The following is a 22,929-nucleotide window of genomic DNA, read 5'->3' as shown; positions in this document are numbered from 1 at the left end:
AGAACATGACCAATGTGATGGATGCAGAAAAGTGAAGGCGTGTGCAAGGGGACAAAGCATAGTTTAGTGGGGACTGGAACATGTGGTACTTGGTTCTCAGGAACTAAACTTAGAAAGGCCCAGAAAGCTGTGGGGGTCAGTAGAGCTGTTCTCATTCAGGAGTCTTCTTGAATTTGTTTTCCCCTATTCTTTTGAAATTAGGCATGGCCATGAATCTTTTATCCTCCAGGTTTGGAGCAATATAACTGACACATAACATTATGCAAGGTGAAGGTATACAATACGATGATTTGATACATACATATATTGCAAAATATTTATCACAGTAAGGTTAGTTAACATAACCTTCACCTCACATGACTACCATTTTGTTGATGTTCTTGTTACGGTGAGAACATGAAAGTACTTTCATAGCAACTTTCAAGTATATTACAATATACTTAGTATATATTTTATTAACAATATTACACTATTCTTAACTATTGTCATCGTGCTGTACCTTAGATCTTTGGAACTTATTCATCTTATAACTGAAAGTTTGTACCCTTTGACCAATATCTCACGGTTTGCCCCAAACTCTTAGGCCTAGCAACTACCATTCTAATATTCCTGTGAGTTCAGCTTATTTATTTATTTGGTGCAAAAAATGTGGTTTTATTAAAGCACATGAACAGGACCTGTGGGCAGAATGAGCTGCTGCTGAGTTCAGACTTTTAGATTCCATTATAAGTAAGATCATGCAGTGCTTGTCTTTCTCTGTTGGATTTATTTCACTTAGCATAATACTCTCAAGGTCCATCCATGTTGTTGCAGATAGCAGGATTACCTTCTTTTTTATGGCTGAATAATATTTCATTGTATATAAATACCACATTTTCTTTATCCATTTACCTACTGATGGACAATTAGGTTGTTTCCATGTCTTGACTACTGTAAATAATGCTTTAATGAACATAGGAGTGCATATATTTCTTCAAGATAGTTTATTTCTTCTGGATTTATACCTAGAAGTGGGATTGCTGAATGATATGGTAGTTCTATTTTTAATTTTTTGAGGAACCTCCATACTGTTTCCCATAGTGGCTACACAACTTACATTCCCACCAACAGTGCACAAGGGTTCCCTTTTCTTTACCTCTTGTCTTTTGGATAATAGACATTCTGACAGGTAGGAGGCAATATCTCATTGTGGTTTGATGTACATTTTCCTGACTATTAGTGCTGTTGAGCACATTTTCATGTACTTGTTGGTCATTTGTATGCCTTCTTTGGAAAAATGTCTGGTCAGGTCCTCTGCCCATTTTTTAGTCAGATTGGTTTTTTTGCTATTGAGTTGTAGGAGTTCTTTATGTGTTTTGGATATTGACCCCGTATCAGATATATAGTTTGCAAATGTTTTCTCCTATTCTGTAGGAAATCTTCTCATTTTGTTGATTGTTCCTTTTGCTATGTAGAAGATTTTTAGTTTAATGTAGTCCCACTTGTTGATATTTGCTTCTGTTGCTTGTGCTTTTGGTGTCATATCTCAAAAATCATCACCAAGACTGATGTCAAGGAACTTTTTCTCTATGTTTTTCTTCTAGGAGTTTTATGGGGTTTTTAAAAAATTTTTTTTAAAGATTTTATTTATTTTTCGACAGAGAGAGAGACAGCGAGAGAGGGAATACAAGCAGAGGGAGGGGGAGAGGGAGAAGCAGGCTTCCCCCAGAGCAGGGAGCCCGATGTGGGACTCGATCCCAGGACCCTGGGATCATGACCTGAGCCTAAGGCAGAAGCTTAACGACTGAGCCACCCAGGCGCCCGAGTTTTATGGTTTTATGTCTTGCATTTAAATCTTTAATCCATTTTGAGTTAATTTTTGTGAATGGCATAAATAGGGGTCCAATTCCATTCTTTTGTTTTTGGATATCCAGTTTTTCTAACACCATTTATTGAAGAGACTATTCTTTCCACACTGAGTATTCTTGGCTTCCTTGTCAAATATTAGTTGACCATATAAGTGTGGATTTATCTCTGGGTTCTCTATTCTGTTCCATTGGTCTAAGTGTCTGTTTTTATGCCAGTACACACTGTTTTGATTGCTATAGCTTCGTAATATAGTTTGAAATCAAGATGTGCAATGCCTCCACATTTCTTCTTTCTAAAGATTGCTTTGCTTTGGCTATTTGGGGTCTTTTGTGATTTCATATAAATTTTAGGATTTTTTTTTTAATTTCTGTGAAAAATGTGGCCACATATCTTGATTTAAATTCTCATGAAAGTGGACCTTGAGACAAAGCCTTAAGTGTAGCATAGAATATTTGTGAAGTGATCTTATGGAACAAAAATGAGGAAGTGGGGAAGTGACCCAGGAATGGGGGAAAGCTATGGGCCACTAATATTCAATCCTGTTGAGGGCACTCAGAGATATCATAAGGATTGTGCCATAAAAGGAAAGGGATCCTGGGGCATATATCACAGCTCTCATCCTCCAATTTGTTGAAGGTTACCCCAGTGGCACTAACATCCTTGTATTTCTGGATCACCCTCACGTGTGGAACAAATTCTGGTGTTGGTGAAAGCCCTTGAGAATAAAAAAAAGAGAGAAACAGGCATTTGGGTTGGGAAGCTGTCAGCTTGCTGGGAATTGCCCTGTAGTTCCAGGTGAACTCAAGTGACTGGGGAATATGGAGCAGGGCCTCAAGAGTATGTAGGCTACAGTACATATCTTACTTTGGTCAATAGAAGGTGAGCAAAAGTGATGTCACTTCTAGGTGGAAGCTTTAAGAAAGAGTTCATGATTTCCATATTTCTTTCCCCTGCCAGACCAAAAATAATGGTTCAAATGATGGGGGCTCCCTCAGCTTGTGTTCTGCAGTGAAAAGATGTGGGGCAGAACTAGCAGCTCGCTCACAGTGTACAGACATATAGCATGAGTGAGAAATAAACCTGTTTCTTATAAGCACCTAAAATTTCAAGGATTATTACTAGTTTGGCATAACCTAGCTTACCCTGACTGAAACGTATTCATTTCCAAACTGATTTGTTAGGTGATAGTCAGTTGTGGTACCCAAGAATTAATTTTAATACCACAGAAGTCCAGCGGCACAAATAAGATAGAGATATAATTCTCTGTAATGTCCAGTTGAAGACAAGCCATACAGGATGGCTGGGGTTCTCCATTAGCTCTGAGGATCCAGGTTCTTTTTATCTTCTTGCTCTAACTACTACCCTAGGATAGGGGACAGCGCACTTATTCTGTAAAGGGCCAAGTAATAAGTATTTTAGGTTTTGCAGGCCACATGGTCTATTTGTTACAACAATTCAAGTCCACTGTAGAGTAAAAGTAGGTATAGATAATATGTAAATGAATGGGCGTGGCTGTGTTTCAATAAAGCCTTATTTGCAAACACAGGCAATGGACTGGATTTGGCCCATTTGCCAAAGGACCCATTGGCCCTTGATTTAGGCTTTAAATACAATCTATGGGTTCAGTTTGATAGCACAAATACTAAAACTGAAATAATTAAGAGAAGGTTAGTATGGTCCTTATGCAAGGGCAAAGAATTCATGAAGTGCATTGGTCTTCAAAGCAATCATGCATCGAGCTATTGAGTAGTTCTACCTGGGAAAGATGGTGATTTCTAGGCAAGTCCAAGTAGGGAGCTGCATTTGGTGTCATCACTGTGTTTAAGGCTCTGAGCTGGCTTCTTAGGCTCTGAAATTAAACTCTAAGCATAAGTAAAGGACCTAGGTTCCCGGGTACTGACTTTTTCTAAACAAACAAACAAGAGTGGTGTGCAATTCATTCTTTTGTAACACAGGCAGCCTGGATATTTGTGTTCTTTAGTCCATGTATTCTCTCCCTGTAGGCAAGCAGCATGGGAAGAAAACTCATAATAAGGAGTGAACATTAAGAACTTGGAATCAGAACTGGAAAGGAAGCTGGATGTTCTAGTAGCTGGTGATAGCCTGATATGTCTATTTCCTCCTTGGACTGCATCTCTCTGCTACTCCTTTTTCTAGCTTCCATCACCCCTCTGTACAATAAATAAAGCTTCAGTTTTGGTAGCCAATTTGTCTAAGGTAATGGATAATGATGCATACCTATGTTCTGATCTGTTATATGATTTCAGTCTTGGGGACTTCCTCATTGTTTTTTCCATGTGCTAGCAATACATCATTTTGTATTTTTTATCAAGAAGTTAAATGTAAAAAGTCAAACCATAAATAAGAAGATATAGATGAATGTGTGGTATTTAAGTAGGAAAGGACTTTTAAAGTTTAAATGCAACAGAAACATTTAAAAAGGAAAATTATAGACTTGATTATTAGCCCAATCTAATGAATAGAAAATAGATTATTATTTTATTTTATTTAATTAATTTATTTTTAAAAAGATTTTATTTATGTATTTGACAGAGAGAGACACAGCGAGAGAGGGAACACAAGAAGGAGGAGTGGGAGAGATAGAAGCAGGCTTCCCGCGGAGCAGGGAGCCTGATGCGGGGCTCAATCCCAGGATCCAGGGATCATGACCTGAGCCGAAGGCAGACGCTTAACGACTGAGCCACCCAGGCGCCTCCTAGATTATTATTTTAAAAGAAAAACTTTTCTGTGCTAGTAACATGCATAACATTAAGATGCGAACCAAACACATAAGGAAATTGGAACAGGTGATAAGTAGAATCATTAAGAAATTCTAAAATAGCCTTAATATATAAATATCTCCAAAGAGCAAATAAGAGAACAGCAGGAATTCCTGTAGATAACTGGAGAAAGGACATGCCCAAGCAACTCATGAAACATGGTATTAATAGTTATTAAATATATGAAAGGATATTCAATGTCCAGAGAAATAAAGACAAATTGTGGCCATTGTGACAGAGACAGTGCTCACCAAATGTTCCATATCCTCCTTGACATTTTCGAGCTCTTTTGCAGTTAGGCTGAGTCCTATGACTGGTTTTGGTCAGTGCACTATGAGCAGATATGACATTGATCACTGGGCCACGGTAATCAAGAACCAGTGTGCCTTCCTGCAGCCATCTTAGAGACCATCTGTTCTAGATGCTGCAGCTGGAAGGTAGAGGGTTTATGTGAATATGAGATAAACTTTTATTGTGTTAGTTTTGGCAAAAGGTTGGCGTGTTCTAGAAACAGAAAGAAGACCATTAGAGTTGGCCTGTGGGAGACCAGGAAGAAAGTGGCAGGAGATTATGTTGGAGAGGGAGGCAAACCCCAGTCAGGGAGGACTATGTAGACGAGAGTGGAGAGTTTAAATTTTATTTTTAGTGCAACAGGAAGTGTATCAAGATACAGTGGTGTATCAAGAATATGCCCTCAAGAACCTTAAAAGTGTTTCTTCTCTCTGATCCACAAATATACAGAGTCTGTTCTGAAGATTCTAAGAAAAAATCTGAAAAGTAGTCAAAGATTTATATATAATAATATTTTTTCTTAGATTAGAATAACAAAAAGTCAAAAAAAACCCTTAAATATCTAAAAATACAGGAAATTATTAAAGCCTCATATTGTTATTTCTAAATAGATCTTCTCCTAAAGGATTTTAAAGATAGAAATTCTTATGTTGCATTTACAATAGCAACACAATTTGAAATAAAAAGAATGTAGAAGATCTTTAATGAAGGATGGAAAGGATGACCTGAATAAATGGAGGGAAATACTAAGTTGCTGTATGGAAGAGTTTATATTATAAAAATGTAGTTTCTTCTATTCATTTAATAATAATAAAATTCCAATTAAATTCCCTAGAAAATTTTAATTAAACTTTAGAAACCTGAGTCTAAAGTTCATTGAGAGAAAAAATGTCTGAGGAAACTAAAAATAATTTGAAAAAAGAACAATGTGGGCTCCTGCGTAGTTGTGAACATTGGCTCAGTGGAAAGAGTAGGAATTTAAAAAGAGACCCATTTTGGTTTTTTTTAAAGATGTTACCTATTTATTTGAGAGAGAGAGAGAGCATGAGCAGGGGGGCAGGGGTAGAGGGAAAAGGGAGAAGCAGACTCTCCGCTGAGCAGGGAGCCTGACGCAGGACGCCATTCCAGGACGCTGGGATCATGACCTGAGCCGAAGGCAGACGCTTAACTGACTGAACCACCCAGATGCCCCAAGAGACCCATGTTTATATGAAAATTTAGTGTTTGATAAACCAGAGTCTCAAAGCAATGGGGGAAAAACAAACTGTACAGTAAATGGGTATGGGACAACTGAATATCCATTCACATAAAAAATAGCTCTGCCCCACACATAGTACTCAGAAAAACATTCTGTGTGAAGTAAAGAACTTCACCTTTTTACAAATAACGCACTACAAAAGCAGTAGGGAAAATGTAGGTATAAAAAGCAACCAGGAGTTCTTAAAAAAGTTAAACATAGAATTACCATATAAGCCAGAAATTCCATTCCTAGGCATATACCCCCCATATTAAAAACAGGGATGCGGTAAAAGGTGGAAATAACCCCAAAGTCCATCAGGAGATGACTGGATAAACAAAAAGTGGTATGACATAGTATTATTCAGCCTTAAAAAAGAAGGAGATTCTGACACAGGCTATGACATGGATGAACCTGGAAAGCATTGGTGTTAAGTGAAGCAAGCCAGTCCCAAAGGACAACTATTGTATGATTCCCCTCGTATTAGGCATCTAGAATAATCAGATTTATTGAGACATGGAGTAGCAGGGTGGTTGCCAGGGGCTGAAAGGGGAAAGAGGAATGGGCACTTGTTTGATGAGTACAGAGTTTCAGGTTGTGATGATGAGAAAGTTCTAGAAATGGATAGTGTTGATGGCTGCACAGCACTATGTATGTACTTAACACCACTGAATTGTGGCCCTTAAAATGGTGAAGATGGTAAATTTTTTTTTTTTTTAAGATTTTATTTATTTGACAGAGAGACACAGCGAGAGAGGGAACACAAGCAGGGGGAGTGAGAGAGTGAGAAGCAGGCTTCCCACGGAGCAGGGAGCCCAATGCGGGGCTCAATCCCAGGACCCCGGGATCATGACCTGAGCCGAAGGCAGATGCTTAACGACTGAGCCACCCAGGCACCCCGAAGATGGTAAATTTGATGTTACGTACAATTTACCACAATAAAATTGCAAAAAAATATTTAAGGAAGTACACTAGAGAAGAAAAGGCAACCATGAAGGATTGGGCTGTGTGTCAGAGACAAACACTATTTCATGGTACAGGAGGAATTTGAGAGGCAGAAGTTCCCAGATCATTGAGAATGAGTACAAGCTGACATTGTACAGAAGTTGAAATTGACAGTGTAAAAGTGTAACTCAGAAAAAGAAAAAAGCTGAAAAAAAGAGGAAGTTTTCCAAGGAATAGAGTGCTTAAGTTTTTATACATCGAAAACATAAAAGAGAACAGATTTCCATTGAACGTGACCCACATAAGATTTGCATACAGGACCACAAATTCTTAATGAGAATTTAATTATTGGTCAAAAAGTAAAAGAAAACGAGTTAGAAAATTATTCTAATTAAAGTCATAACTTGAACAGATCAGAAGAAATCCCTACAACTTCATATTCTTCCCTGAATGAAGATTTAATTACAACCATGAAATGTCACTTACACACAAAAAGGCTCACAGGCAGTTACTAGACTGGAACAAAAAGGCTGAATAAAAAGCAAACAATTGATAGTATTCTACAAAGACAAGCAAATGCGGAACATTGACAGAGATAGAGAATATCAGCATGATGTTCTTGAAAACAAAGCATAACAGGGATTTTGTGGTACAATATTTACTGAAAAAAGATTTTCTAAGTTCAGTAGAAGTAATTTAATGCTGGAATGGCTAAACATGTAAGATGGAAAAGAAATCGTGAAACAAATTTTCACTATTTAGAATGGAGAATTTAATATATCATTATTGATTTAATAGGTAATTAAGTAGGACAAAATACCATATAAAAATTAAAAAAAGAACATATTGTTCAGTTCAGTCAGATTGTGGCAGGGACAAAAATTGTGTTGAACAACTAAAATTTATTGTATGTGTTGTTGAACCAGAGACTTCTCAAAACAAGGAGGTATTTGAGTATTGAGTATTTCATTGATTTTTATACCTGTTGCAAAGAGTACATTTTTAAAAATTAACTGAAGAACTGAAAAATCTTTAGACATTTGGCATTAATTTAAAAGATAGGGGAAGGCAGTCTAGGGTAATGGCACTGACATGTTTGGTGAAGAAAAAGTCTGCAAAAACCAGACTTTTGTCTGAAATATCCAGAGCCCTTCTTTGTGCCTAACTAAATTTTAATTGTGTATAGTTAGAATTTGTTACTAGGAGACGTGGCTTCGACCATGCCAATTACAATCACATTCAGGAGGAACAATTCAGAGGTTAAGCATGATAATCTCTGGATTATCTCTGTGTAAAATGGTGTAAAATGGTGTAAAAATGGCATATCTTGAAGAAAGTCATATCAAATTTGATCTTGCAGCCACTCTCAGATAACATGATTGGGAAATGTTGTGAAAGCAATTAGATTTAATTTAGATATGAAGCAAGATCCATTAGAAAAGATAGAGCAGCAGAAAATTCTCAAATAGAATGAATTATGGACTTTGGTAGAAAAAGAAATGAATATTAAATTTGTACTCCCATCAATTTTTAGTATTTAGAACTGATGTTTCCAAAAGGTTACAAGAAACCCCAAAAGATCAAGTTACTTACTCATATTAAAAAGGGCTAAAAATAGTTTAAAAACTTTTAGAGAAAAGTTTTTTCTAAATCAAAATGATATGAGAAATATGCAATATAATGATATTACAATAAAAACAAGGAAATTAAAATAAGGAAACAAAAATATTTCAATGACTGAGGGACAAGATTTATGTGTCAAATAATTTTGAAACTACTACAGAGACTATTTACTGAGCATTATAGATAAGGCAGAGTCCCAATCTCTCTCCTATCCTGCTCCAGATGGAGAAAAACCCTTATCAATGGAGACAGAAAGTCGGCACCTGAGACGGAGCTGCACAAACAGACCTAACCCAAATAACCTCGTCTTCCATTTGTTTCTGCTATATATTTACTTTCCCACAATTTACCACCTGTAGAAGTCCAAGACCCTTCTCCTTTGGTCACTTCTCCACAGTTTCTCACCCTCTGTTCAAAGGGCACATAAGCTCCCTTCCCTCTCCTCCTGAGTTTAACTGCTACTTTAGTCTACACTTACGTTCTATGAAACGCTATGTGCCTGTACGGATAAAAGCATCAAATAAAATCTGTATGGGGGCACCTGGGTGGTGCAGTCGGTTGAGCGTCGACTCTTGGTTGAGCGTCGACTCTTGGTTTCGGCTCAGGTCTGATCTCAGTTTCGTGGGATCAAGTCCCGCATCGGGCTCCTGGCTCAGCAGGAGTCTGCTTGAGTTTCTCTCTGCCTCTCCCTCTGCCCCTCTCCCCCTCAAATAAATAAATAAGTCTTGAAAAAAATCTGTATGCCTTTTCTCCTGTTAATCTGTCCTCCAGCGGTTGAATTCGAAGGTCCCAGCCGCAGAACCTAAGAGGGTAGGGAAATGTTTTTCCTCCCCTACACTATGTGGTGGTTTTGCCAGTGATTAAACTATAATCTCTTGGCTCCAAATCTTCTCTTTGGTGTTTGGCTTTGTGATGCTGGAGCTAGAACTCCTCGAACCACTTTTCTGCTTTTGCAGTGGTTCTGATCGTCTTCGCCATTAGGGGTTGTCAGAGGGAGGCGGGAAGGCTGGGGGAGAGAGACAGGACTTGCTCCTGGCTGTTTGCTTCCTCTTCTGATGGGAGGCACTTCAGGCTTCTTCACCCCAGCAGCAACACTTCCTCCCAGCTGAGGCCAGTGTGCAGTTTACACTTGGAGAACCAGCCTTCTGACACCCCATTTCTGATACACCGGCACTGTTCAAATACTATGGTATGATTTTTGCTTCCTGACTGAGTTCTGACTGATAAGGAAAAGTATTGAAAACATTTTGAAAAAAATATCTTTCATACTTGACTGGCAGTGGTCTGTGTCTAGGCAGCTTGTGTAGGGAAGCTGTCTTCTGGGGAGAGGAATAGTTGAGGTCCTGGAGGCACGAGTGTCACTCGCTGCAAGACAGAGTCAGAAGACCCAGTTCACAGGGCTGTTTGTGTGAATTTAGCAAAAGAACCAATACTGGCGTATGCTGTTCCTGCTGCGTTGCTTGTGGTCATGCAGGGATATTGCAGATCTGTTTCTCTCCCTCTACCTCCGACCTTGGTGCTAGGAGCCCTTCCCAGACAGACTGGCCCACTGCTCAGCCCCATTGTCTTAAAATTAATCCCCCTCCCCATATCTCTTTTTCTCTTGGAATCTGTGGACACTGAGCTGGTTTGGCTTCTGGTATTGCTTTAATTTCTGCAGTAGCTTTCTCCTGACCTGCATTTTTTAGATGTGTACTTTGCCAATCTGATCTTTATGCTTATTACTTTGTGGGAATTCTTTTATAACCTCTTGATGTTATGCCTTTTGGTTTTCTAGCTCTACATGTGTTTATTCTTTTAAAGTAGTATATTTCTTCCATTTCAAGGGATTTTGAATTAGAGTGATGTTCTTAGTTCAGTATTTTAATCCAATCTTATCTGTACTTCTTTATAATTGTTTTTTCCCCAAAGTGTCTATAAATGGGTTTTACTTTTATAATCAGAAGAAAAGATAGATTCCCCCAAAGATTATGTTACTTTCCTTGTAAACTATTAATCCCTCAGGGATATAAACTTCTAGTTACTTCAGAAGGAAATGTAACTATTATAATTCATGAAATCTCCAGGGGCAACACATTACAACTTAATTTCTTATATGGTGTTTTATTTATTTGGTAATTGCACAGATAAATAATGTATGAAAATGAAATGGCAGTTATGATCATTGTATCAGTGGAAATATTCTGAAAGTCATTTGAATCAATTCAAGGCTGACAAGAACTTATGTACATTTAAAAATTTACTTATCTAGTTATCTTTTAATATTTTGGCTCATAATCTCCAGAGATTTTCAGGAACTAAATTAAAATAACATCTCTCTGAAATAAACTGAAAGTGAATGAGATGTTTGCAAATGTAACATGTACATATTGCAAGTATTTGTGAATACAACATGTAGATATTATGTAGATATTCATGATTCCTCAAGCACAAGTGCTCAACAGGTAACTGTCATTACTTTGACAATGCTTACTGAATGCCTACTGCATGTCAGGTGTTCTAGTCCTGTGAGTACAATGGATAAAGTAGATACGGTCTCTAGTCCCCATGGGACTTTTACTCTTGTGGGGGATAAGGATTTGTAGGCAGGCATTTATCATATAGTTTGCCAAATAATAGGATGAGATAAATCCAGGGAGATCAGAAAGCTGAGAGGAGGAAAAATTCAGTCTTGAGTATCAGGGAATAGCAGATGGTGACATAAAGAACTAATAATAAAGAAACTGATGAAAGGCAGATAACAGAGGCACGTCCTCTTTGCTTCAGCCTCTTGTATATACTGTGGCCTCTGCCCGGAGTCCTACAGCAGTCATACTATGTGGTGCCTCCCGAAGCAGGCATGTTTGGAGGTGTCAGTACTTTTCATATGTCCTTCTCTGTGATGCGTCCATTCCTTTGGTCCCATAACCATGCTTGTATTGTGTCATCTCCATCTTTTCTTCCTTTTGTCTCCCTCTTCCCTCCTCCTCCCCCCCAGCCCCATACCTGATTGCAACCAAGGTGGACACTTGTTATCCATACTGGACATTAACCAACCACAGTGTGTCTTCTTGATCTCTCTAGAGAATTTGAAGTAAGAGGCACAGCAACTCTGTTGAAGCACTGTCTGTTGAATGAATAAACTACTCTTCAACTTGATCCATAGGAACCAAGTTAAAGTACATTTTTGGAGCTTTCAGAACAATGTTCTTATCTTCTTATGAAACCTTATAGAATTTTCCTTTATCAAGTATGTTAAGATTATATATTAAAAATGATGGGTGGGGCGCCTGGGTGGCTCAGTCGTTTAGTGTCTGCCTTTGGCTCAGGTCACGATCCCAGGATCCTGGTTTCGAGCCCTACATCGGGCTCCCCGCTCTGCGGGAAGCCTGCTTCTCCCTCTCCCACTCCCCCTGCTTGTGTTCCCTCTCTCGCTGTGTCTCTCTCTGTCAAATAAATAAAAATAAAATCTTTAAAAAAAAAATGATTTTAAGTGTAACCATATTATTCAATATGATTAAGTTGCCACAATGTATTAGTTCCTCCTACCAAATCATAAACTGTCAGTATAGGCACTTACGTATTTAAAAGCAGACATTTGTGTTCCAATTTGGTTTGAACCAAAGATTTGTCAGGTAATCTAAAATTAAATTGAAATAGTTTTAATTTAATTTTGATCTATAATATATGCTTTTTAAATAGGACTTGAAGGGAGGAGTGCTAATTTTAGTGATATCTACATTGTTTGTTGTGATATCTATAGTGAAACGGTGTTGTAGATTTTTATTTCAGAGTTTAAAAAATCAAGTTGTTGAGAGGGGATGTTGCAGAATGTACCAGTTAGCTGTTGCCAAAATCCTCTGCATAACAAACAGTTTCAAAACTCAGTGGATAACAATAATTAGTCTCATGGACCTGAGGGTGGGCTAAAGGGGGTGGTTAACATGGGCTGGATTGGATTAGAATGACTTGGCTCCTCTTTACATGTCTCTTGTCCTTTTCCTGGGACTAGCATGCTCACCTAGGTGTGTTCTGCTTCGAGGTAAAGCAAGCAAGTGCACACTTGTAAGGCCTCTTGAAGTCAAGTTTCAGAAAGAATACACAGTCACTTCTGCCTCAACCAACTGTCCAAAGCAAGTCTTATGACCACATCCATAGGTAAGAGGAGGGGAAGTATGGCACCACACACTGAGAGGACACTGCAAAGTTTTATGGAAAAGGCCATGTATACAAGGAGGGATGAATGAGAAGGGACGGCGCTATAATCTATACGCAGAAACTACCGAGTTGTTCACCAAACTTTCCTTTTCTTCCTGGTGCCTACAGCTAGACCATATTTCCTTGCTTCTCATGTAGTGAGATCTGGCTGAATGACCAAGTTCTTGCCAATGGAATGTGAGCAGAAATGACTTGACCCATAAGAATGTCTACTTCCCTATGTTATTTCTTATTCTTTGGTTTGAGGCGGACAAGGTGGGACAATTTGGAAGTCAGGTAGTAAAGACAGAAGCATAGGATGAAGGAGCCTGTGTCTGTTCGGTATCTCCTATTTGGACTTCATCTGAGAGAAAGAAACTTTTATTGTGTTGGAGTCATTACTCATTTTGGGGTTTGTTTGTTACCGCAGCTAGAATTACCTTAAATGATACATGTGATATACATATGTCTATATCTATCTATATCTATATCTATATCTATATCTATATCTATATCTATATCTATATCTGTATCTATAGAGAGAGAGAGAAAGGCCCTTAGAGTGCCTCCAGAGTTAACTTTGATTCCTTCAGGGGCAGCCTCTCTACATATCCCTCAATCAGGGAGGAAATACCTTGATTATCCTGAGGTTGGAAAGATACTCTTCCCAGTCACCAGGGCAGGACTGAGCAGGAACAACACTTTCGTGACCAAAACAAGTCCCTGCAAAATAGATCAGGGATGGAAATGTCTTTTAGTGTCAGGGTTTTTTTTTGCATCCTTCTCTTCTTGGTTCCATTGGACTCCTTTAGCGGGAATGAAGGAGGAAGAATATTTGAGAAGAAGGTTTTGGGTGTGGTTTTCATCTGGCTACATGAGCTGAGGCTTGCCAGGCTGTGCCCAAGGCCAAGGCCAAACGCGCTCCAAGAATCCTCTCCTAGTAAAACACCAGGTATGCTTTCATTTAGAATTTAGAATGTCTATTTTGTTTTAGAGTTTAGTTTTAGGCATGTAATCCATTATAGGTTTTAAAACATAATCCACTTGGGCATATCATCTTCAAAAGTCATAAAAAGCCTCTTTAGTTTTTTTATTTGGAACAATTTTACCTCATAAAGAAGCATCCTGAACTTACAAGAGATAATAGCATTCTCCCTCATCCATCACGTAATTCCTCCCCTACAACTTCTAACATCAGAAATGCTACTTCCTCCAAACTTTTCCATAGATTCCATTCTCTATTTAGTAACATGTATAATGTATCCATTACATCAGTGAACCTGAGGGTAAACATTTGGACATCACCTCATTTTATGAGTTAGAGAAAATGCCTAATTATCCAGTTTACTAGATATTCACCAATACCTCCTTGGCCCTCAAGAGATATAGAAGAAAAAGAGATTACTATTAGAGACGAAAATAGCTTCATCCTAGACAGAGTAGCAATTAGAATTTTTATCTCTAGGCCATTTGGGTTATTATTATAATTCCCTTTCTGTCCAAAAATTCCTCAATTCTGGTGGATTTGTCCTTACAATTAATAATAATAGCTAACATTTGTTGAACTCTTACTGGGTCTCAGACATTTAATGTACATTTGCTCATTTCATTCTCAGAAATATCCTATGAGGTAGACGCTGTGATCCCTACCGTATAGACGGGGAAACGGAGGCATGGCTGGTAAGAGATCCAGCCATGGTTTGAGGCCAGACAGTATGACTCCAGAAGCTGAGCTCTTCTCTGCTATTCTACATGGGAATAACTAAGTCGTATGGTTTTCAAGATTGATTAGTCTTTTGCTATACAAGCATGATGAACTCTGTTGAGAATCTCCAATGACTTTGTCTTGGCTGATTTGAAGCTGTCAGGTAGATGAGGAAGGCCACTTTTTAAGGCCTCTTCCCTTTTCCATATAATAAATGCTTATTTGTAGCAAACATTTCTAACTTCTTTAATAGGCCCATGGAAAGCTAGATCCTGATATTATTCAGCTGTACATAGCCTCACGGGTCACAACATTTACTGCTGACATCAGGTATTTTTAATCTATATTCCATGGGAACATGGTGAGTACTCAGTGGGAACCATCCAGAATGTTGGTTGTACTGATTGTTAAAAGCATGACATACAATAGGTAAATAGCTATTGCCCCAACAACCCCTTCACCCCAGATCCTTCTCTGATATTTTCATCTCTTTGTACCATCCATCAATGGAGGGGTTAATGTCTGACACAGCAGGGTGCTTCCTGGATATGCTTTGCTCTGTGGCTGCTGTCCCTTGCTCTGGACCTCCATTAATTCATCTACATGGTGGAAAAAGCAACACCTGCTCTGCCTTTGTCATTGGGCTGAGGGGAGGATCATGGGGGAAAAATGGCTGAAAACTTTCTTTCCATACCAACAAATACAAAAACCAAGGAATGTCACCATGTGGGAGAGCCTCACTTTCCACCAGGCAGGGAAGAGTGAACGACCTCTGGGTCTGCTAGTGTTCCTCAAGGAATGGCTGGGGTTCTGGAATTTTTTTTCACACATAGAATTAGGTGTTAAATGTTTTTGTGAAGTTTCTAATGCTTTCTATATTTAAGTTCTTGTAGAGTGTATGATTTTTTACCTTAGTTCCTTTCTCTTCTTTTTTTTTCCCTCTAAATTAAACTCTCATTTTCACTCATTCTAAAATGTAATCAGAGCGTGTGCCAGAAAATTAATAGCATGTGGGTAGGAAATTGAAGGTTAAAAAGCCTATTCTATGTGCTAATTATACTTTGAGAAACAATGTAAAAATGAAAGGGCAGATTTAAAATTTATTTCAAAATTCAAACTTACCACCCTAATATTTACTCATTGTTCAACTCTTCTTTTGGTTACCTTCTTTCTAACAGCATAGATCTTTATTTTGTTTATAAGCATATGTTAATTTTCAAATTATTTTCTTTGTTAACATTATTAGCATATTACCACTTTGCTTGAAGTTTCACAATTTTTTAAAAGATTTTATTTATTTATTTGAGAGAAAGAGTGGAAGAAGAGTGGGGTGAGGGGCAGAGGGAGAAGCAGACTCCCTGCCAAAGGCAGACACTTAAACAACGGAGCCACCCAGGTGCCCGAAGTTTCACAATTTTTAAAACAAAGATTTTAATGTTGAACTTTTCCCTTTCTGTGATATCTGATCTTTTCTTTTTCTCTTTTAAACAGCTTTATTGAGGGGCGCCTGGGTGGCTCAGTCATTAAGCGTCTGCCTTCGGCTCAGGTCATGATCCCGGGTTCCTGGGATCAAGCCCCACATCAGGCTCCCTGCTCTGCGGGAAGCCTGCTTCTCCCTCTCCCACTCCCCCTGCTTGTGTTCCCTCTCTCGCTGTCTCTCTCTGTCAAATAAATAAATAAAATCTTCAAAAAAATAAAAAATAAAGAGCTTTATTGAGGTAAATTCGCATAGCATACAATTTACCCATTTAAAGTGTGCAATTCAATGGCATTTAATATATTCACAGAGCTGTACAATCATTATCAAAACCAATTTTAGAATATTTTCTTCACCCCCCAAAGAACCCCATACCTTTTAGCAATCACCCCTCATCTCTCCCCAGTCCTGTCTCCACCACCTCACCCCAGCTCTAGACGACTACTAATCTATATTTTGTCTTTATAGATTTCCCTATTCTGGACATTTCGCATAAATGGAATCATACAATATCTACTCATTTGTGAATGGTTTCTTTCACTTGTCATAATGTTTTCATGATTTCTATGACATCTTTTTGATAAGAGATCACGTATGGTCTTTGGATAGCAACTATATTTTGTTGCTCTATGTATGTTTCTATATAATGCCTCACCAAATAGACCATAAACACTTAGGGACTATTTTGACATCTGTGGTTTTGTATGCCCAGAACAGCACTGCCTTTTGCTGGAAATGCTCCTTCCAATCCTGGTGTTAGGGGAGCAACAGAATGGGTTCTTATTTAGGCCCTTTCTCCCAGGGGTCAGTCTGGGGATGGACAGCTGACCCTGCTGATCCTTCCCTGGAATTTTAGAACTGAGAATGGAGACATGGGATTCTGTGGTCTCTGGAGATGGGGTTTAGGTGGTCATGTCTGCTGCTATGTGGAAGAAGGTTGTAGGAGAGAATGGAGCCTACACAAAAAGATAAACCATTTGGGACACCTGGCAGCATTCACATTTCTGACTCTATTTATCTCTGAGGTCCACCTGCATCCCTGGCCTTCCTATGTGGTCTCTAAGGCACACTAGTATACATTTCAACATATTCTGACAGCAAGTATTTAGATATGGGAATGATCACTGCACCTAAAGTATCTTGGGAGGGTTCAGAGTTGTGGGTCACCTGTCTCCGGAAATATCATTTTAATGGATAATCATGACCTACATTAATTGATATTAAGTTTTAGCATCCTGGGTATTTTTGTATTAGTTCAAGATGTCTTCCATGAGCAGATTCAAGTTCTCAATTCACATTAATGATATATCACCAAATTTTGTGGGTATTTTTTTGATCATTAAAAAATGTATTACATAGGCACATGCCTATATAAAACACAATCAGATTTTTTTCCTCCACATTTCACTGGTTTGAATGAATGGAGGTTCTTTCTCATTTGGACATGCTTAGTTATCATGAATAAGTAATTGAAAATAGAAGACAGGAAGAAATCTTAGGCATGCGGAGTATTTTTCTACTTTAAATGTACATTTTAGCATTTTGTGCATGCACTGAGTACTTTTTAAAAAACCCTGAAATGCAGAATTAATGTATTATTACTTTGTAACATTACATCTATCTATTTGCTGTTTAGAGAAAACGTTTGGGTCTTGCCACCTTAAATTTTATGAGACTATAAATATTCTTATTTATTCAGGTGCACATAAAAGGCAAACTCTAAGAAAAAAGCCATGACGCCTTTTACTACTCTTTTTTCTGTGTGGGTGTGTATTGCAGAAAGGAAGACTTGGCATTTATAACAATTCTGCGTGTTTGGTGGAGATTCCTGGACTTTTTTAACGCCCCCTCACCCTCCAACCTCCAGTGACTTATTTTCCTGTTTGCAGACAAACTTTAATATCAGTTCTTTTTGCTAACTGATGAAACAGCTACTTGGGCAAAGCTCTGAAGGACAAAGATAAAAGAAAGAAAAATACAGGTCTAGGGAGGGAGGATGGAGAAGAGAATATGATGGGTCAGGAAGAAGGGGTGGGATCTGAACCAGGTTTCGGATGAGCTGGAGAGTGGGATTCCTGGGGCAGGTGCAAGAGGCAGGTGGTGCTGGTCCCAGCAGGAAAGAGGTCCTGGATGTGGCAGTGGGTCTGAGTAGCTGTGGTGAGCTGCAGGCCCTGTGGTGGATGATGGGGTCTACATTGGGGGAGAATCCTATCTCATGTGTTTGCAGTTGGAGAGAAGGTACAGGGCTTCACAGATGTGCAAGTTGTCTCATTCAGGTAGAACACGGGGCTCCAGGTGGATTCATGGTGGTTAGGCAAGACCTAAGGCTGGGAAGATCCAGAGTGCAAACATCTGAAAGTTCACTGAGCCACACTTATCCCAGTGGGTAGGCACTTTTCAAGCCATCTTACTTGGAGCACTGCCAAGTGATCATGGAGGCAGAGCTGGCTGGGCTCTGAGCTCTAAACTCTGCTTCAACCATAGAAATTACTTTTATTTGATTTTTGTATGTGTGTGTGTGTGTGTGTGTGTGTGTGTTGGGGGGGAGTTGTATGAGATTTGACAGAGAAAAAGCATTCTGTTGCTAAATTATTAAAAAGTCAGAAATCTTTCCTCAGAAGATACTTCTTCAGCCTGACATTAAAAGGAGGCCAAAAGCTGCTCTGGTTGAAGTTAAGCTTGTCCTATGACTGAGAATGGAAGGGCTTCCCCGATCTTTCAGGAAAGTCATTTTGGCCCCAGCTTTCAGTGGTCACCAGTGTCACAGTGAGCCATGAAAAAGGTACAAGGAGGAAATTTTTCCTGGGAAGAGAAAGGTGAGGTTATAGGAAGTGAAATAAGGAGGGATCACTGGTAAGTTAATGCTCTTCAAGGAGAGGTCACAATTATGTCATTTGACCTCTATCCCAACAGCAGTCAGAGGCCAAGTGTCACATGGGGCAAATAAACAAGTTTGCATATCATCTAAGAGATGTTTGTGTCCAGGAGGGCAGGTATTTTATTTTACTCAGCTTTTGGTCAATAGGACTTGCTGGGTGACTGGCCTATAAAAAAGTCAGCTCTGGAGACAGGGAAATGAATTTAGTTTGACTCAGCCAAGAAACCAGACCTAGTAGCTTGATCAAGCTTAATCGATAATTTGATTCAAGTTATGTTTCCATTCTGTGTTGATGAACACCTAATTTCTGGATGCGGAGGGAAGAGGGGCCTTTGCAGATCACCCATCCCTGTCCTCACCCCTTTACCTCTTGCATGGCGTCCTGCAGGCCCAACCAACTTGAATGGGGCATCACCCAGAATGAAGGCACTCAGCACCAGTGATGACACAGTGAACTTTTGAAGACTGCAGACCCCTAATGGGGAAGTCACAGGACCACCATCATAAGCTTGAGTGTACAAAAAACAAAATAAAACAACAACAAAAACAAGCCCCCAAAAAACAAGCTCTTAAGCCTCACCTAAAATCACTGAATGAGAATTTCTGAGGGTGGGGCTCAGGAATACACATTTACACAAAGCCCCAGAATGTCTTAGGTACTCTAACCCTTGAGAACCATTGCTTTGAGACCTAGAATGGCTCAGATAAGAAGCTTTAAATCTAGAGCAATGTGATTCCACATTGCCTTCCGTGGTGTTATTCTTGACTGAATAACAAAAACCTAGAAATTGTATCATAGGAGAATTATTGTGTCTCAAGAATTGTTTTACTGGTGGTGGGGTGGGGGATGAATCTCAGGATAAGATTAACCTGTGACTGCTCCTGGAAGAATAGAGAGGAGGGGAAATCTCAAGACAGGGAAGAAAGATTAGAAATTGGGGTGCGTGCTTGAGAGGATCCTTTATAAAGAGTTTTTAGTTCTTTTTCCCATTGGAGTCTGGGAACACTTACATTTGACCTCCAGGTTTAATCACTCCCTGGTTAAGCCCCATGCTCCGTGAAGGCTGTTACACACATACAGTGTAGTTTACATGTGGGAAGTTAGGGGCAGAGTAGTAAAGGAAAATGCGGCTTCCTTAGAACTACCTTGCTGCAGAGGCCAGAGTGTCTGAGACAGTGTGAGTTAGCAGCTGTAGCTTTCAGAAGTCCAGGCAAGGACCACAGAGTAGTGAGTGGTGCCAAGGCATGGCAGGGAGGGGAAATTGGCAAGGACAACAGCCATCAATTGTCACTGTCCCAACCTTTGCTCCTATTTTTTTCTTTAACTTCAAACACATTTTTATCTCTACTATTCTTTAAAACTGCTCTTGTGAAGGTCACCAGTGACATCTAAATTGCCAAATTTAATGGTAAATTCAAAGGTTTCCTCTTCGACCCATCAATAGGCATTTGACACAGCTCACCATTTGCTTCTTGAACATCTCATTGTTGACTTCCAGATGAGCATTCAATCTTGGTTTCCCTGCTCCCTCACTGGGTGCTCCCTTAAATCTCTGTTAGTCATTCTTTCTCAATATTGGCATGATCCAGGGCCCATTCCTTGGCCCCTTCATTCAACCCATGGAGAGTGACTCCCAATACATTTATCTCCAACTCCAACCTCTCCCCACTTGTAAATCCAACTGCTGAATGTCCATCTCCAGTGGAATTTGATCAGACTAATTTAACATGTCCAAACCACACTTAACTTTCCTCCCTTTGCTGCTCCAAACTTGCTCCTCCTCAGCCTTCCCATGTCTCTAACTCATCCCTGACTCTTCTGTTTCTCTCACAGCCCATATCCAGTCTTGTAATAAACCCTGTTGGCTCTACACCAGCGAAATATACTCAAGATGTGCTCCCCTCTCACCCTGACCACCTGACCCAAACCACTACTCTCTCTCACCTGGATTTTTGCAATAGATCTAGACAATACCTAACTTGCTTGCTGCTTCTACCCTCACCCCCTGTACAGTAAAGGATTAACTCAGCAGGTCCGGGTTGTCCAAACCTTGTACATTTTAAGGTAAAGTTTGCCCTGTCTGGCTTCTGGGAAATAACCTCTATGAGTTTGGAATATCCTGCTTGAAAGAGATTATTTCCCAGGAACCAGACAAGGGCCACAATTTTCTTTATTGTGCTAAAAATATACATGAAACTTACCGTCTTAATCATTGTGAGGTGTAAAATTGTTATGCAACTATCACCACTATGCATTTCCAGAACTTGTTCATGATCCCAAACTGAAACTCTGTACATATTACACAGTGACACTCCATCCCTCCTCCCTCCAGTCTCTGGTAACATCTATTCTAGCTCTGTCCCTATGAATTTGCCTACTCTAAGTACCCCAAGTAAGTGGAATCATACAATATTTGTCTTTTTGCGTCTGGCTTATTTGACTTTAGCAATATGCTTTTGAGCTTCCTCTATGTTGTAGCATGTGTCAGAGTTTTATTTCTTTTAATGGATTAATTACATTCCATTATATGCACCTACTACATTAAAAAGATCTATTCATCTGTTGATTGACATTTAGACTGTATTCACCATTTGGCTATTGTGAATAACACTGCTGTAAACATTGACATACAAATATCTGTCTGAATCCCTGTTTTCCATTCTTGTGGTATGTACCTAGGAGTGGAATTGCTGGATCATATGGTAATTCTATGCCTAACTTTTTGAAGAACTGCCAAACTATTTTTCTACAGCAGCTGCACCATTTCGTGTTAACCACCAATTGTAACTGTCATCACTATTGCATGGTGAGGGGGAAGGGTTAATTTCTCTACATGCCCACAAATACTTGTTATTTTCAGGATTTTGTGTTTGTTTTTTTTTTTTATAATTGCCTTCCTAATGGGTGTGAAGTGGTATTTCATTGTAGCTCACAGTCTTTTATCTCATCAACTTGCACCTAGATTGACAAAACAGTCCTTGGGACTATACCTGCTCTCCCTGTTTGTCTTCTTTACTGTTGCATTTGACCATTGTTGTTCATGGATCTTTGTAAAATACCCCTTGTGTTTTATAGATTGTCTTGTTGGTTCCCTGCTCCCTGAACCATCACATCAACACTTTTCTGCCTGGCACAGAGTTTTCTGTCTACCCAAACTTCGTTCCCTAACTCAGCTCTTCCACATGGTAAGTGTTCCTTAAAGTTTTGCTGAGTAAGTGAGTCCATGGACTTATTAATCAAGACTCTTTCTTGAGGGAACTTAGAGTCTAGTATATGAGTTAAAAAGGAATAAGAATCAAAACAGAGACCCAGATAAAGGAGAACCAGAACAGGGGGGCTTCATGGAGGGAAAGGAGTAGGAATTTGAAGAATGAGTAGGAGTTGGGGGGAAGGGAGAAAGGACCATTGAACAAAGAATACAGTATGTGTTTTCTTTGGCTGAGTCCTAAAGTATACAAGAAGGGAAGGTGTTCTTTTAAAAGATGGAGAGGCACCAGATTCTGAAAGCCTGGAATGCATGGTCAGGAGTTTGGAATTCATTTAAGCAATTAATCAGGACTTAATGAAGTTTTCAGAGTCCCAGAGCTATGATTGAAGAAGACACCTCTGTGTGTCCTACAGGGTTTGGTTTAAAGAAAGAAGGTCCCAGAGGCAGGGGAATAGCTGATAAGGTTACTGTAACAGTACAAGCCAGTGTTAAAGAAGGTGTGGACTAAGACAGTGACAGCAGAAAAAGAAAATTTGGAGGTTGTTTTGAGTGATACTGTAAAGGAAAAGTCAATGATAATTAAAAAGCTATAAGGAGGAGAGGGGAAAGGAAGATCTTGTAATTTCAGCCTTGGAGTCTGGGAGGATGGAAGGAAACCACCAAGAGAAATGTGAAATCTGAGGAGGAGCAAGATGGCGGAGGAGTAGGAGACCTAAATTTCGTCTGGTCCCAGGAATTCAGCTAGATAGGGATCAAACCA

General features: G+C 39.3%; 1 long non-coding RNA gene across 1 annotated transcript in view; it reads left to right on the top strand.

Moving 5' to 3' along the window:
- The window catches only part of LOC116643748, a 183,023-nt gene extending 160,888 nt beyond the window's left edge, over window positions 1–22,135 (top strand). Inside the window, exon 4 of the long non-coding RNA XR_004301612.1 lies at window positions 22,037–22,135. This is a non-coding gene — a long non-coding RNA (uncharacterized LOC116643748). The remainder of the gene's footprint in view (window positions 1–22,036) is intronic.
- Window positions 22,136–22,929: the final 794 nt, after the last annotated feature.

The sequence above is a fragment of the Phoca vitulina genome, unplaced genomic scaffold, assembly GCF_004348235.1.
Source record: "Phoca vitulina isolate PV1807 unplaced genomic scaffold, GSC_HSeal_1.0 scaffold27, whole genome shotgun sequence".
In the NCBI taxonomy this organism is placed as follows: Eukaryota; Metazoa; Chordata; class Mammalia; order Carnivora; family Phocidae; genus Phoca; species Phoca vitulina.
Note: the sequence above shows the minus strand (reverse complement) of the source record. Positions and strands in the feature narration are given on the sequence as shown.